The sequence below is a fragment of the Tursiops truncatus genome, chromosome 2, assembly GCF_011762595.2.
Source record: "Tursiops truncatus isolate mTurTru1 chromosome 2, mTurTru1.mat.Y, whole genome shotgun sequence".
In the NCBI taxonomy this organism is placed as follows: Eukaryota; Metazoa; Chordata; class Mammalia; order Artiodactyla; family Delphinidae; genus Tursiops; species Tursiops truncatus.
Genome location: NC_047035.1, coordinates 91,347,266 through 91,362,926, shown reverse-complemented (window position 1 = coordinate 91,362,926; position 15,661 = coordinate 91,347,266). Strand labels below are relative to the sequence as shown.

Sequence of the window (15,661 nt, the reverse complement as noted above, 5' to 3'; positions counted from 1 at the left end):
CACCCCTTCTACAAAGGGCACCTTCTCTGCTTTCTGAAAGGGGCTGCACATCACCTGGCCGGGTTCTAGGTTTGGATAAGACATCGTGTAGCTGGAGGGAGGGGAGGAGGGAGGCTGAGCTTACAGGTTTCCTTACAGATATCTGGCTTGTATTGGAGTCACACAACTTTTGGCTCGGGGGCATGAACTGGTGCTAACTCAGGTAGTTGCCAGGTGTAGGGGCAACTTCTCATAGAGACAGCTGAGATGTCCCCACTGGACTGATCATTCTGGCCAAGAAGACTCAAGAATTTCAAATCTAATTAGTGATTGAGACCCCATAAATTTTACTGGCCACTGTGCTTCAGTAGAGATTTTTGTGCTAGAGGAATACATGGTGTGTAAGGGACTTGTATTATCTCTGAAAATCTAATTCAGCATTTAACAAACACTTCTCAGAACATGGCTGAGCTTCTAGCCTTGTGCCAGGAACTAGTCTTAGGTCTTCAGTGCACATTTTTTGTCTTTATTGCCTACGCTGTGCCCACTGGTCCTTGCCCATGAGCTATGTGCAAAATCAAGGTCTTTACTGGCCTTGCATCTGCCCTTTTCCATTCCAGATCTGGGTAAACGAAGAATAGAAGATTTGGCCTCTGCCCTTCTAGAGCTCACATTTCAATCGGGGAGACCAACAAATGCATGTGAAATAATAAGAGGACAATATTTAGCAATAGATATCTGGTGTGAGAATGCTGAGGGAATTCAGAAAAAGGGAAAGGTTGTTGTGGTCTGGGATTCATTATAGGGGAAACCTTCAGGAGAAGGTGCATCTTGGAAGAGCTATCAGATTTTTATTGGCAGAAAGGGGGAGACTCCTGGCAGGGCAAGAATAGGAGCAAAGTCCAAATGGCAGGTATCACTGTGGTGGCGGCAGGGGAGCATCACACTGGGCTTAACTGGAGAAGAGAGGGGATGCTGGAGGGTAGTGGGTGATAGAGAGTATGGCTGGCACATAGTTGATGCTCAAACAAATTTGAGTCAAATAAAGACATACAGATCTCGGGTAGCTTGGGGAAGAGGGAGCAGCTGCCCAAAGCTCTTAATGCTGTACAGGGAGTTTGTAAACACTCTGATTCACAAACAGAAACCATCATAGGTTTGTAGGCCAACTATAACGTGATGAAAGTGGTTTCAAAAAGATCAGTCTGTGCATTTATTTCAGATGGACTGAAGCAGGGAAAAATTAGAGATTTGGAGGCCGATAAGAAAGATACTCTGGGAGTTTAGGCACCAGGGGATGGGAACATGGATTACTGTGAAGGTGAGAGAAAGGAGACGAATGTAAGAGCCTCTGTGAGAAGCCTCAACAGTCTTGGGTGACTGAGCAGATCACTTCGGATCATAATACACATAACAGAATGGTGAACATTTATTAAGCAGTGGGTAGATTGCTGAGTGTGTTATTGCTATTTATAGAGGTTGTGGATGATTATTGATAAAGGAGTTGTGAGGAATGAAAAATAACTTCAAATGTAAGCCTCAGAATGGGATTGGAGATGTCAGTGATAGAAACAGAATGAGTTGGGAAGGGGGTCACACTAAGTTTGCTTTCGACATGTTATGTTTAAAGGGATGATATCTAAGTGGTACTAATTCGTAGGTAGCAATCGTATAAGACTAGCATTCAGGTGAGAAGTCTGATCTGAAAGTAGACATTTAAGAGATAGCCCAATAACTGTATCACACACAGGCAGTTAAGATCTCAAAGAAGGCCAAATAATGAACACTGGAAGGGTTCCAGTGAGAGCAGGCTAGGGCAGCCTAGGTGAATTGATAACAAAAATCTCCAAGGAAGATACATTTATGGGACACTCAGCTCTTACCCTCCCTCACAGTGACACAGCTCAAAATGGAAATAGTTACATGTATCTACTAAAAGTTCGTGGGCAATTCTCATTGGTCAAGCTTAAGCATCTGCCAGGCTCTAATGGAAAAATGTGACTCTCCAAACCCATACTTGGCACCTGCCTTCCCATCACCTAGACATCCTCTGCCGTCTGCCTTGCCTTTCCTTCCCTCTCGTACTTCCTTCCACCTCCCCACACCCACACACCTGTACAATTTTAAAAGTGAAAGAATTGCTGTGTGATCTCCATTTTCCTTAGGGAGTGTCACCACTGGCATTTTAGATTTTTAACAAGGATTCTGACTGCCTTTTCCTGGCAATGATGACTGACCCCAGGAAAAGTGCTGACCCCATGATCCATGTGAATCATACTATGCTGCCAATAGACAGTGACGTGACACCAGTTAACACCCCTTTTAGGAAGTCAAAATACATGGAAAAGCCTACTGTATTAATTTTTATAAAACCCTACTTTGAAAGATGGAAGGAACTCAGAAGTTATCAAGTTCAATGCCTCTATGGGGAAACTGAAGTCCAGATAAGTGAATTTTTTTTTTTTTTTTTTTTTTTTTTTCGGTACGCGGGCCTCTCACTGTTGTGGCCTCTCCCGTTGCGGAGCACAGGCTCCGGACGCGCAGGCTCAGCGGCCATGGCTCATGGGCCTAGCCGCTCCGCGGCATGTGGGATCTTCCCAGACCGGGGCACGAACCCGTGTCCCCTGCATCGGCAGGCAGACTCTCAACCACTGCACCACCAGGGAAGCCCGAGAAAAGTGAAATTTTTTAAGGCCACACAGGTGAGTCAAAAAGAGAGTTAGCACTAGAACCCAATTGCCCTGTGTGCCAGTCTTTGCTCTTTTCACCACAGTTTTTCATCCTGGTTGAGATCCTTCTCAGAATTCTTTTAGGTGTGATGTGAACCAATTTTAAAAGACAAAATGCCAACCTGTTAATTTACAGTGAAAAATATTGTGCCAAGTAAACCAAAATTGTGATCCCATCTGTAGGAAAATGCACACAGAAAGATTTAAATCAAAGGTTTCTTGGTGATGATGGAATCAGAGCAGAGAAGCAAGAGAGACATTCTTTTTAAAAAAATTTATTTTATAAAGGTAACACTTGTTTATAACATTATATGTTTCATGTGTACAACATTATATTTCTACTTCTGTATACACTACAGGGTGCTCACCACCAAAAGTTTAGTTTCCATCCATCACCGTACAGTTGACTCCTTTACCCATTTCGCCGCCTGCCCCTCCCCCTCTGATACCTATACTCTGTTCTCTGTATCTACATGTTTTGCTTTGTTTATTTTTGTTTGTTTGTTTTTTTATATACCACATATGAATGAAATCATGTGGTATTTGCCTTCTCTTATTATTTCACTTAGCATAATACTCTTAAGGTCCATCCACATTGTTGCAAATGGCAAGATTTCATTCTTTTTTATGGCTAATACTCCAGTGTGTGTGTCTGTGTGTGTATATGTGTGTGTGTGTGTATATATATATATATATATATATATATATGCCACATCTTCTTTATCCACTCCTCCATTGATGGGCACTGAGGTTGCTTCCATACCTTGGCTAATATAAACAATGCTGTGATGAACATCGTGGTGCATATATCTTTTTGAGTTAGTGTTTTGAATTCTTTGGATAAATACCAGAAGTGACGTTTCTAGATTGTATAGTAGTTCTATTTTTAAATTTTTTAGGAACCTCCATACTGTTCTCCATAGTGGCTGTATCAATTTACATTCCCACCAACACTGTTTGGGGGTTCCCTTTTCTCCACACCCTCTCCAGCATTTATTGTTTGTAGATTTTTTGATGACGGCCCTTCTGACTGGTATGAGGTGATAGAGATATTCTTGATGGCTAGTGGACATAGGGGCAACCCTTTTAGGCAAAAGGCAGCCACATACTCTACTCTCTTATCCACATCATGTGACTGCTCCTCTCTTTGCCCAAATTTATTTTATTCATTCTCTCATCTATTGAGAAAATATGTACTGTGAACCAATTATGTGACAGGAACTGTTCCCGGCCTTGGGCATACATCAGTGAATTAAGAGACGAGGTCTGAGCCCTCATGGAACTTACATTCCAGTGAGGGAAGTTGAGCCATGATTGAATAAACAAGCAAATATAACATGTCACATGTAATAAGTGCTAGGGAGCAATAAAGCAGGGGAAGTAAGCAAGGCAGTTATTGGGTAGAGATGGAGGATACTGTATTCTTTCTGGGTAAAAATGGCATAGTGAGAGCTACTTTTAAGTTTGTCTTGCATCTTTTATCTTCACATTAGGGACTTAATTTGCCATCTACTCTAAGTTAGAGTTGACTTTGGATTAAGTATCCTTTTAAAAAGGACTCTTCTTTTGGTCTGATGACGTAGAATCAATTTTACAGCTGAGAATACTTGATGAATCCTGAGCACCTATTTTTGAGTAACTTTCTTTTAAGCTCAGAACTTGAACCCCCTGAAGGTCTCTCTAGGAAGGTGGGCTAGCAAACCATTCTTTGAGAGATATCAAGTTAGAAATGGACAGCCAGACTGGGTCTGGGCAAAGTAGTGAGGTGGGTGAAATCTGTTAAATGTGGCATTTGTTCCCACCATAAGATTAAGTTTCATTTCTTTATGAGGTCTTCCCAAGTCCCTTCATCTAGCAACAAACATTCATGTGGAGGTCTCCCAGGGGCCCAACGTGGTCTGTGCATGGTGAGCGTGGAAAATATACAACGTGACCAGTGCTCGCGTGTCTAAAATGAGAGGACTGGTCCGTATGGCCTTTAAGGTGCCCCCATCACCAGCATTTTTCTTCTTCTTCCAGTTTTATTGAGATATAATTGACGTATAGCACTGTATAAGTTTAAGGTGTACAGTATCGTGATCTGACTTACATACATCATGAAATGATCACCACAGTAAGTTTAGTGAACATCCATCACCTCACATAGATACAAAAGAAAAAGAAAGAAATACTTTCTCCTTGTGATGAGAAGTCATAGGATTTACTCTCTTAACCACTTTCATACCTAATGTACCATCACCAGCATTTAAAGGCACTAAGGCTCCTTTCTCCACATGGGAGGTATTTAAATGTTCGTTTCCTTTCCCACACCCAGTCCATAGATTGCCTACAAATTAATTCAAAGACTAAGTAAAGTAGAGGCAAAGAAACTAACCTGGATAGAACTACCACAGGTAAGCACAGTATTTCTCACAATAACCCTCTGAGGAAGGCTGTTTTCTCCAGGTGAGGGCACAAAGACCCCAAGAGTTTGTCGTCTACCCTACACTTTACACCTTACGTAAGTAGCAGACTGAGAATTCAAAGCCAGGTTTGTCTCACTCCAGTGCTTGTCTCCTGCCCACCGTATCCCCTCACCTCTGAGCAAGTCAGGCAGTCCTGCAGGTTCGTAAATGGAGGAGCACAGATGAAGGACCACGCTGGGCAGGAGAACTTTATTATAGGACCAACCCGTAGAATTTGTCCTCTTGCATTCATTTGCATGATTTCAGTCTCCTCACTTCAGCCTCACCCAGCCCAGCCGTCTCCCCAGACTGTATTAGTGTCCTAGGGCTGTTGTAACAAGTATCACAAACTGAGTGACTTATAACCAGAGGCATTTATTCTCTCTCAGTTCTGGAGGCTAGAAGTCTGAAATCGAGCTATCGGCAGGACATGAGCTCTCCGAAGGCTCTCAGAGAGGATCCTTCATTGCCTCTTCTAGCTTCTGGGGGCTGCTAGCAATCCTTGGCATTCCTTGGCTTCGACATGCCTGGCTGCAGTCTCCGCCGTCATCTTCACATGGCTTTCTCTCCTGTGTGTCCAAGGACACCAGTCATTCAATTAGGGCTCACACTACTCCATTATGACTTCATCTTAACTTGATTATATCTGCAAAGGCTCAACTTTCAAATAAGGCCACATTCATAGGTTCTGGGGGTTAAGACTTCACCTTATCTTTTCGAGCAACGCAATTCAACCCTTAACAGTCCCCAAGAACATTTACTGCAATGTGTTTGTCCACAGAGACTTTCTTGGGTATTGGGCTCATCAGCTTTGTGTGCAAATATGATCTTTTTTACTTCCTTTGTAAATCTCACGGTATAGTCTCACCATCCTGAAGCTGTAGACTAGTATTGTCTACCGTCTACAATAGATGTGGTTGACGGTACTACAATGTTCTGTCTGCCCCAAGTGTCTTTTCTGCAGGAGAGCACTGGTCTAGGAATTATGAGATCTGGGTTAAAGTAATGGCTCTGACACCAGCCAGCTGTGTGACTGGGGATGAGTCATTTCACCTTCTCATTTTCTCATATTTAAAACAAGAGTTTGAATAGAATGCTGCCTAAGATCCTGAGACCCCAGGTCTCCTTTCCCACTGGTCTGAAATCTCCTTCTATCAGGATCTCTTTTCTGAAGGAAATAACTTTTCACATCTTTGTCTTAGTAGAGAAGAGATGGAATGTCCTTAGCACCCTCTTACTAACACTGAGCTGGCTTCACCAGGAAAGCAGAAACGTTGCACTGGCATGGGTGCAGGTGGTCAAAAGTTTACAGAGATGGTGAGATAGGCGTCACATGGAACAGTATCCAAGTGTGGGATTCCAGAGAGGAGCGGAGGGTGGACAGGTCCAGGGGGCATGATGGTGGCCGGCACTCTGGGGCCGTGGCCTAGCTCACGTGGTCTTGCTGGCCGGGTCGTGCTGGGGCTTGGTGTCCAATCTGAGGTCTATAGGAGCAGCAGGAGTTAACCCTTCTCTGTTGTCTCTGGACAAAAGTGATAAGAGAAAAAGGCCCTGCCGCACACATAGACAGTCTGGTAACTCTAACCTTGAAAGAGGAAGATTCCTAACCCTGGGAAACCCTTGAAGAGACTGTCCCATGGTTTATGCAAAATAAAGGCAGACCTTGGTGGTGTGGATCAGGTGCTCACAGCTAAGGGAGGTGCTTTCTGCCTCCACTAATTTCCCCCTTTTCAAAGTTATTGGTGGTTAAAAGAGACGTAATATGGGTGGGAGGAAATAATTCCAGCTAAAACTGACAATTTGGCATGGAGGGTATTATATTTCCTTCCTGTTTCTTTCTTGAAGTAGATGAAGAGGTAGATTCTTCTAGAACTTAGGAAAATCCTGGTAGGTTTGACCTGTTGTTCCTGTTCTCTTTAAACTCTCACACATCCCTTGATCTGACCAGTCCTTGACCACCCCTGACCACTAGAGCATTAATTGGAATACAGAGTTTCAGAGATCACCAGGTCCAAAACCTTCATTTTGCAGTTGAGGAAAGAGGCTCAGAGATGTGAAGTGACTTGCCCCAAGCCACACAGCAGCTTACTGGTGGAGCCCAGACAAGAGCTCCCAGTTCTGTCTACAATAGTCTTTTTGTTTTCTATTGAAGTATAGTTGATTTATAATGTCGTGTTAGTTTCAGGTGTACAGCACAGTGATTCAGTTATACATACATATATATGTGTGTGTGTGTGTGTGTGTGTGTGTATGTGTGTGTGTGTGTTTATAACTGATATATATATATATATTCTTTTTCAAATTCTTTTCCCTTATAGGTTATTACAAAATATTGAATATAGTTCTCTGTGCTATACAGTAAGTCCTTGTTGGTTATCTCTTTTATATATTGCAGTGTGTATGTCCAACACTCTATTTTCTGCCCCTATCTTGCTTCACCTTCCCTCACTCCCCAGAGTAAATGTGCTATGTCAAACATGTCTACTTGATTGAAATGTTGAGCGTATGTGTTTTTTTAAACACAAGAATAAAAACTTTCTTCTAATAGGAAAACTGTTTTTAAAAAGCAGTGAGAAGGAAAAAGAGAGCAAGGAAGAGTGGCAAGGAGGCCAAAGTTCAGTGGCTTTGCCAGTTTTACCCTTTTGTTTATGGAGGTCCCTGTGGGTGGCAACGTGTCCACGTTGGACCAGGACTTGTACAACATGCACGGACTGGCCCCGTTTCATTCATCTTCCGAAACCCTTTGGGGTCATTTCCCTAATGCGGCTTTTCCTCTCACTTCCATTTTCATATTACTTTAAAGCCAATACCATGTCATCACATGGGTTGGATTGAACCAACCCTGTTTCCCAATGTGACAGTCCCATCATGAGGAGAGTGATCTAAATGATACACACAGCTCACAGGGCAAGGCCATTTCACAATTTCTTCCCCAGAGCAGGAGTATGAGGTAGCTGGGGTCTCTTACCCTCTCCTAAGAGATACAAGCTTTGGAACTCAGGGAGGTCTGGTCAGATTTGCAATGAAGTATTAAGATCATGGTGACCAAAAGATGCAGGCCTCAATGCTGCATGCAAATAGCTGCTACATGAAAAGATTGCATCTGAAACAGGAGAGTTTTGTGAAGGGATATTTGGAAAAGTCAAGAGGCCTCAAGGAGCTGGATTTTTGAAAACATTTGTTGGGAGCATCATATGAAAATGTATTGATAGCATAGCGATGATGATAAAGAAGTATAAATTTGCAACCATTAGCTCGGGCGTACAAGGGATGTCATTAAAAAAAAAATATATATATATATATATTTAAAATCACATGAAATCCAACACCAAGCCCTCTCTTGTTTGTTTGACAATACTGTCAATTTTGATCACTATTTGTCCCCCAATCTCAGGATCACGTAATGAATCAAGGGGCTTATTTTGCACCCTTAAATGGGGGAAAGGTCTCTGAGCTTCAGTTCATTGTTTATCGATGGTCCCCTAAAGGCAGGAGCACCCCTGCATCTAGACCTCCATTTGTCCACTAGGATCTTTACTCATTCTGGGAGCCCCTTCTGAGAATCCAGCCTCTCTAGCTGCGCCTCCAGCCGTTCCCCTCCAGAGGCCTTGTACTTCCCTGGAGCCTGGCCAGGATGCAGGTTGGGGGTCTGTAACGCTTAGAAGGCCCACCAATATCTACCACCCATCACCTTCCCATTTATGCCCCCAAAGAACAGGGATGACAGATGGCTAAAGCAAGTTCATGGGAAACCCAGAAGCAACCAGCAACCAAAGGGATGTGATTGTGGGAGGACACAGCACAAGGGCAGGAAGGAGAGGGCAGACATTTAAGGCTAAGGAAGGATGGAATGAAGGTGAAGGAGCTGCTCGCATTTGTCAGGGTTAGACACTGGCAGTTGTCAAATGAGGCCGAAGGCAGTTCTTGGGAGGAATTGGAAATCTTGTTGCCCGTGGGAGGTTCATGAGATTGAGAGAGGGAGGGAGAGAGGGAAAAGAATGCAGAGTACAGGCAGTGCCTACCCAGAAAAGAATCTGGAACACAGAGGTCATAAAGCAACATTTTAGCGATGTATTTTGTTTGGCCAAATTAGAAAAAAAAATTTTCTTTGGATTAGTGCCAACGTTTAAAAACGAAGACATTCCATATAAAACTCTGGATTTCTGGCTTGTTAGAAGAGCTGGCAGCACCAGGCTGACCACATGTCAACAGATGACCAGAGCTGGGGGCTGAGCCACGGTCCCACCCAGTTTCACTCACTTACATCACCTGTCTGCGCCCCCCCCCCCCCCCCCCCCCCCCCGCGAAGGTGGCTGAGTTTGCATACCCACCTGTAACGTTATCTTTCATTTTCCAATTCAGAATACCTGGGAGAGAAGCCGAGAATGGCTTCTTCGTGGGCAAAATAGCAGGGCTTCTTTCTTTTATGCAGGGCATGGGACAGAGTACTGGGAATGGGTGAGACCTAGGAGGCCGGGATCTGGCCTTCTCAACTCAGAGAGCCTCTTCCCATCCTAACGAAGTTGCAGGGTTTTCAAGAGCGGTGGAGCTCCAGGACTAGTACAGGCTGTCCCTGTTTTGTGAAGATGTGTCAGGCAAGGTTGGTTTGTATATCAATTCTTTGTTACAATGAATTTTCCCAGAGAAATAATGTTAAAGGTTGATAAAGTTTTCTCATCTGGCTAGGGAGAGGATGAGATGAAGGTATATATGTACAAAGCTTAGCGCAGAGCTTGTCACGTGGTAAGTCCCAGGTGGAGGGAGGAGAATGCACTTTCAAAGGTCTAGGTGTGCCTCTGGGCAAAAGAAATTTGAAATAGACTAACTTTGGCATTTTACCATGTCCCTTTGGCATCTTTTCTCCCGGCCAGCAGTGCCACCTCCATGGAACTTTCTTCCCTAAGCCTTTCCTACGGTGCTCACCAGGACAGGCCTGCCCTCTTCTCTAAAGTTGCCTAGTATTCCTTTACTAGTCAGCCTTCCTCTTCCCTCAGTGCAGCAGAGGGAAAAGCATTTGCTTTTGGAAAATATTTATTACTTCATCGCATCTTCATTGTAGTGTTTCCCAAAGTTTGCCAAGAGCCAACTATATCAGTCAAAAATACTTGCTAAAAGTGCAGATTCTCTGCCCCCCAGTCCCCATTCTGAACTTGCTGGATCAGAATCTGAGGCTGGGGCCCTGAAACCTGCATATTAAACAAGCTTCCTATGCACAAATGTTCTGATGCACAGAAAATTTGGGAACCTCTGCTGAGTCCAGTTAGTGCAGTGGTTCTCAGCCAGGAATGATTTTGCCACTCAGGGGACATTTGGCAACTCCTGGAGACATTTTTAGCTGTCATAACGGGGGAGGGGGAGGAGGCACTACTGGTCTTTAGAGACTAGAGGCCAGGGATGGGGGCTAAACACCGTACAGTGCACGGGAGATCCCCTCCAACACAGACTTCTCAGGCCCGACATGTCAACAGCACTGAGGCTGAGAAACCCTGAGTCAGAGGGATGAAGCACGTACACCTGGGATGTGCATTAGGAGGTAATTATGACTAAAAGAATCAACACCTGATTCAACATTTGACTTGTAAAAATCTAACCTAACGTAGTTCTAATTTTCTCAGGCTTTCTCCTTTACCCTCTCTTAAATCCACAGAGTCTCTAAAATTACAGTTCACTCTCTTACCTCCACCCAGGCAATACTCCTTTGGCTTCCATACCAGGATCTCAGATGGTGGGAATGAGAGTCGGGGCGGGGCGGGGGCTATGTTGTTATGACTCAGCTGTACATCAGGTATGTCCACGTTGGCAGCAGATTCGACACTCAGGTGTGCTCTGGGCTAAGTGGCATTTATAGGCTAAGTTGGTATCCTCACCAGGGTATCCTACCATTACTTGTACCTTCATTTCTACAGGGAAATGCCTTCAGGGTTTTAACAGCTAACTTACAAGTAGATTTTAAGAACCGAACCTGTCTGGGATTGGAAACTTCCTCTAGTTAGAGGGAAGGAAGTGCCAGAAAGCAAGCAACTTGAGCAAAAATTCTGTATATGCTGTAAGTGTAACCCCAGAAATTAGATTTTTCCTCTCAGTGTCATCAGAAAATAATTTATATGAGTCATTCACTGGGAAATGGTGAAATGTATAATTCAATTTTTTTTTTTACCTAGTGCCAACTCCAGGTCCTTGAAAGACATTGTCCCTCCCTGTCCTCTCTTCTCAGTATGGCTCTTTTTTTTTTTTTTAACATCTTTATTGGCGTATAATTGCTTTACAATGGTGTGTTAGTTTCTGCTTTATAACAAAGTGAATCAGCTATACATATACATACATCCCCATATCTCCTCCCTCTTGCATCTCCCTCCCACCCTCCTTATTCCACCCCACTAGGTGGACACAAAGCACCGAGCTGATCTCCCTGTGCTACAGCATGGCTCTTTTAACCCTGGACTCAGGACTCAGACTGATTCACTGACTACAAAGTTCTGTTTCACAGTGAGTTAAGTGATCCAAGTTCACAGGGCTCATGAGCGGCCGAGCAAGGACTACAATTCAGGTCTCCCGACTCCCAGGTCAGGGCTCTTTTCACTACCTTTTGTGAATAAGATGTAACCTTGCATGAGGAAGTTACAGTATGAAAGAAGAGCAAAGGTGTCCACACAAGTTCCTGTAATATAAGGCAGGGCATAATAGATGACACCAAAGTGACACGAGTAAAATGTGTGGGAGTGCAGGGAGGAAAGGGGACTCCTTTGAGGTGATTATAGAAGGTTTCTTGAAGGACGAGACATCTTAACTGAGTCTTGAGAAATGGGTGGAGTTTCCATAGACAGAGATGGAGGAAGAGCATTATAGGCAAAGAACATGACGGGGGTGAAGGCATGGAGGCAGGAAAGTGGAGAATGTGTTTGGGGAATAGAGAGTAATTGGATTCGGTTGGACAGTGTGTTAGGTATATGCTGGAGATCAGAGCATGGGCTGGTGCTATAACAAATTTGTATAGTATCTGAAAAGTTGGGTTTTCCAACAGGAAACTATTGAAAGTTTTTTGAATAGGGGAATGACAAACTCGGAGGTATGTTTTAGAAAGATTGTATGGGCTGCAGTGCTCAGAGAGGACCCAAAAGGAGGGAGGCTGAAGAAAGGAAGCCCAGGTGAGAAGCGGGTTGGGAACAAAGGCAGTGGCGATAGAAACAAGGAAAGATGTGAGAGCCACTTGGTGAGGGAGGGCGGAGGCCGGAAGGGTTTGGGCGTCAGGGGTGAATTCCATTTCACACGTGCTGCTTTCAAGGTGACCTCAAAGCCTCCAGGTGGAAATCTCCCAAAGAAAATAGAACGGTTAGGACTGAGGAGAAATTATCTTTGTTGCTGTTGGCATCAAGGCCCAGGGAATGGACAAGGCTACCAAAGGGAGAGTGTAGAGCAGGGGGAGAAGAGGGTTTCGGGGATGCCACATTGAAGTATTCTGTGGAGGGGGAGGAAGAACAGGCCTTGATGACGGAACTAGCAGCATGAGGACCAGGGTGGAGAGGGGACAGGGTCACCTAGGGAGAAGGAGGACAGAGTTCCGAGGAGAGAGAGGTTGAATGAAAGAGTGTCAAGCCCGTGAAGGATTCAAGGAAGATAAGAACTGAGAAAGAGCCATGGTGTGTCCTTTCATCTTCTTCCTCCCCCTCTCCACTAAGGTATTCAGATTCAAGTGTTGCCAGCCAAGCACAGCGTTGGATGCCCCACACTCGCACTCTCTCCCCTTGCCCTCGCAGTGAGTGGCATCTCCCACTTGTCCAAGTCAGAGCTACTCACTCTGTCCTACTCCACACAGCCTGCAATTATCAAGTCCGGTCAACTCCACCTTTAAGACGCTTCTCATGCACATCCGTTTTTCTCCACCTCCACTGCAGTTTCTAAGGTGGAGCATTTTCAGACTGAATGATCAGCTTCTGATGGAACTGTTTTATGAGACGCACTTTGCGAAACTCTACTGTTGTAGCTTGAAACTAGGAGATGAACAATCGTAATATAAGGTGGGAAATGATATACACCCATAGAAAATAGACACATCAGTGTACTGAACTCTTAGAGGCAGAGACAACTTCTAGCTGGGTGGTCAGGGAAGGCTCCCAGGGGAGATGCCATTTGAGATGGTCCCTAAGGTTGGATAGAAGTCTAACCACAGGGACTATTTTTAAAAAAGGTACTCCAGATGAGGGGATGTAGATAAGGAAATATAGGTTATATATAAGAAAGAGCACTGATTTCAGGTTGGCTAGAGTAGAGGCTGCTTGGGAAAAACCAGTAGGTAGTAAACTGAGATTTGAGCCAGATTATTATTATTTGAGCAGGCCTTGAATATCAGGCTAAGGAGTCTAGAGGTTGAAGCAGAGGCATGAGGATTCATCTGTGCTAGAGAAGGGAGTGCCTGGAGGTGGGGAAGCCCTTTCAAAGTTTATTACAGCAATAATCAAGGTGAGAAGTGTCTATATTAGGGTCTTGTTAGAGGGAGTGAAATAAAGAAACACTGGTAGAGACATTGTAGAAGAAAAATTTGAAGAGGGCAGAGAAGGAGGGCAGATTCCAATCCAACCTGCCTGAGGCTTTGAGGTAAAAGGCTTGGGGTGGGATGGGAGGACATGCCAGTAAAAGACACGGAGGATGACAGGAGGAGAAGCAGAGTTGAGAGGGAAGGTAAGAGGTTCAATTGCCGACACGTGAAGCTTGAAGTCGCTGAGAGTTATCTACTTTTTTTTTTTTTCTCCCGTTGCGGAGCACAGGCTCTGGACACACAAGCTCAGTGGCCATGGCTCACGGGCCTAGCCGCTCCACGGCATGTGGGATCTTCCCGGACTGGGGCACGAACCCGTGTCCCCTGCATCGGCAGGCGGACTCTCAACCACTGCGCCACCAGGGAAGCCCCTCGCTGAGAGTTATCTAGACGAGAGGGAGGTGTCCTGCAGGTGGGCAGAGCTGGGGAGAGCATCGGGCCTGGTGTGCGCTATGTGAGTCAAGCCAAGCAATTGGGCGTCCTTATCTGACAATTGTCCCAGTGAAGCAGAGAGAGTTTAGGTGATTTTTGAGAGTGGTAAAGAATGGTTTCTTAATGTTATATAGTAGAAGGTCCCTTCTGTGATGAAATGTTTCATATATACTTTTGACTCAAGTTAAAATTATATAAATGTGCTTTTGTGTTGTAGAGTCAAGGACTTTTCTCTCAGTTTTATACATACAACGATTAATATCCCTTTTCATCGTTCTTGCATAAATTCTACTCATAGAATTTATATAGTTTCTCATCTACATTCCTCCTTTCAGTTTTTTTTAAAGTGAGGTGAGTTCTCAGAGATATCTTCAAATCAATCTGAGTGCAGAATCAGTTTTATTTAAAAAATCTTTTAGAGTTGTCTTATCCACATCTAATTTAACATTATTATTATTATTTTTAAAATTAATTTATTTATATTTTGGCTGTGTTGCGTCTTCGTTGCTGTGCGCGGGCTTTCTCTAGTTGTGGTGAGCAGGGGCCACCCTTTGTTGCGGTGCGCGGGCTTCTCATTGCGGTGGCTTCTCTTGTTGCGGAGCACAGGCTCTAGACACGTGGGCTTCAGTAGTTGTGGCGCATGGGCTTAGTTGCTCCGCGGCGTGTGGGATCTTCCCGGACCAGGGCTCGAACCCACGTCACCCACATTAGCAGGTGGATTCTTAACTACTGCGCCACCGGGGAAGCCCAACATTATTTTTAAAAGCATCTTGTCTTCATAAAGTCTTTCTAAAGCTTTTGACTTAATTTTCAGATAAATTATAACCTTTAAAAACCATATTTTATCATTTTGTTTAATATCTACTTAGATGATGTGATTTCAATAGCAGTTACAACTTCCATATGCAGGTATAGCACAAATACAATGGGGTTCTTCGTCAGTCCACAATTCAAATGGTGGCAGCAGAAGATGTGGACATTCCAGTACCCTGCTGGCTGCAGCAAGTTAGTTAAGTGGCAACCAGTTAGCAGAGTTTTATTGTAGTATTGTGTGTTAACAGTACAGCAACTTGGTTTGTTGATATGTCTCACAATGCATTTCCAATTTTTTGTCATCACATACAAACGCTTTGTTGCATGGTTGTAATCAGTGAGCATATTGTCCATTCTACTTTTTTTCCTACTAAACTTGACAACAACATCTTGCCCTTGAAGAGCAAACAGCATTTAATGAATTCTGTTGTCCTTAGTCTCCAAATGGTTTCTGTTCAGGGAAAATGATGTACAGAGAGTGTCCGAAGGCAAACTAGGAAATAAAAACCACAGCTAGGAATACGGCAGATATCCTGACTACTCATGCAGAATCCCATTCAAGACCCTGTTTTTAAGAGATGAAACTGAATCAGCAACTGTAAGGGTATCTCTGGGGATGGAAGTTTAAATTTAGAAACTCATCTATGGCCCTAAGCCTTTCCCTTTATAAAGAAAACCAGAAAACACTTGGGGTTTGAGTTCCCCTCACTGTTATCAACATTTTTACCAGC

The 15,661-nt window shown here is 44.0% G+C and overlaps 1 protein-coding gene across 5 annotated transcripts in view; it reads left to right on the top strand.

The window, feature by feature from the left end:
- The window catches only part of SHC4 (SHC adaptor protein 4), a 132,171-nt gene that overhangs the window by 1,328 nt on the left and 115,182 nt on the right, over positions 1-15,661 (top strand). The gene's annotated exons all lie outside the window — the stretch shown is intronic.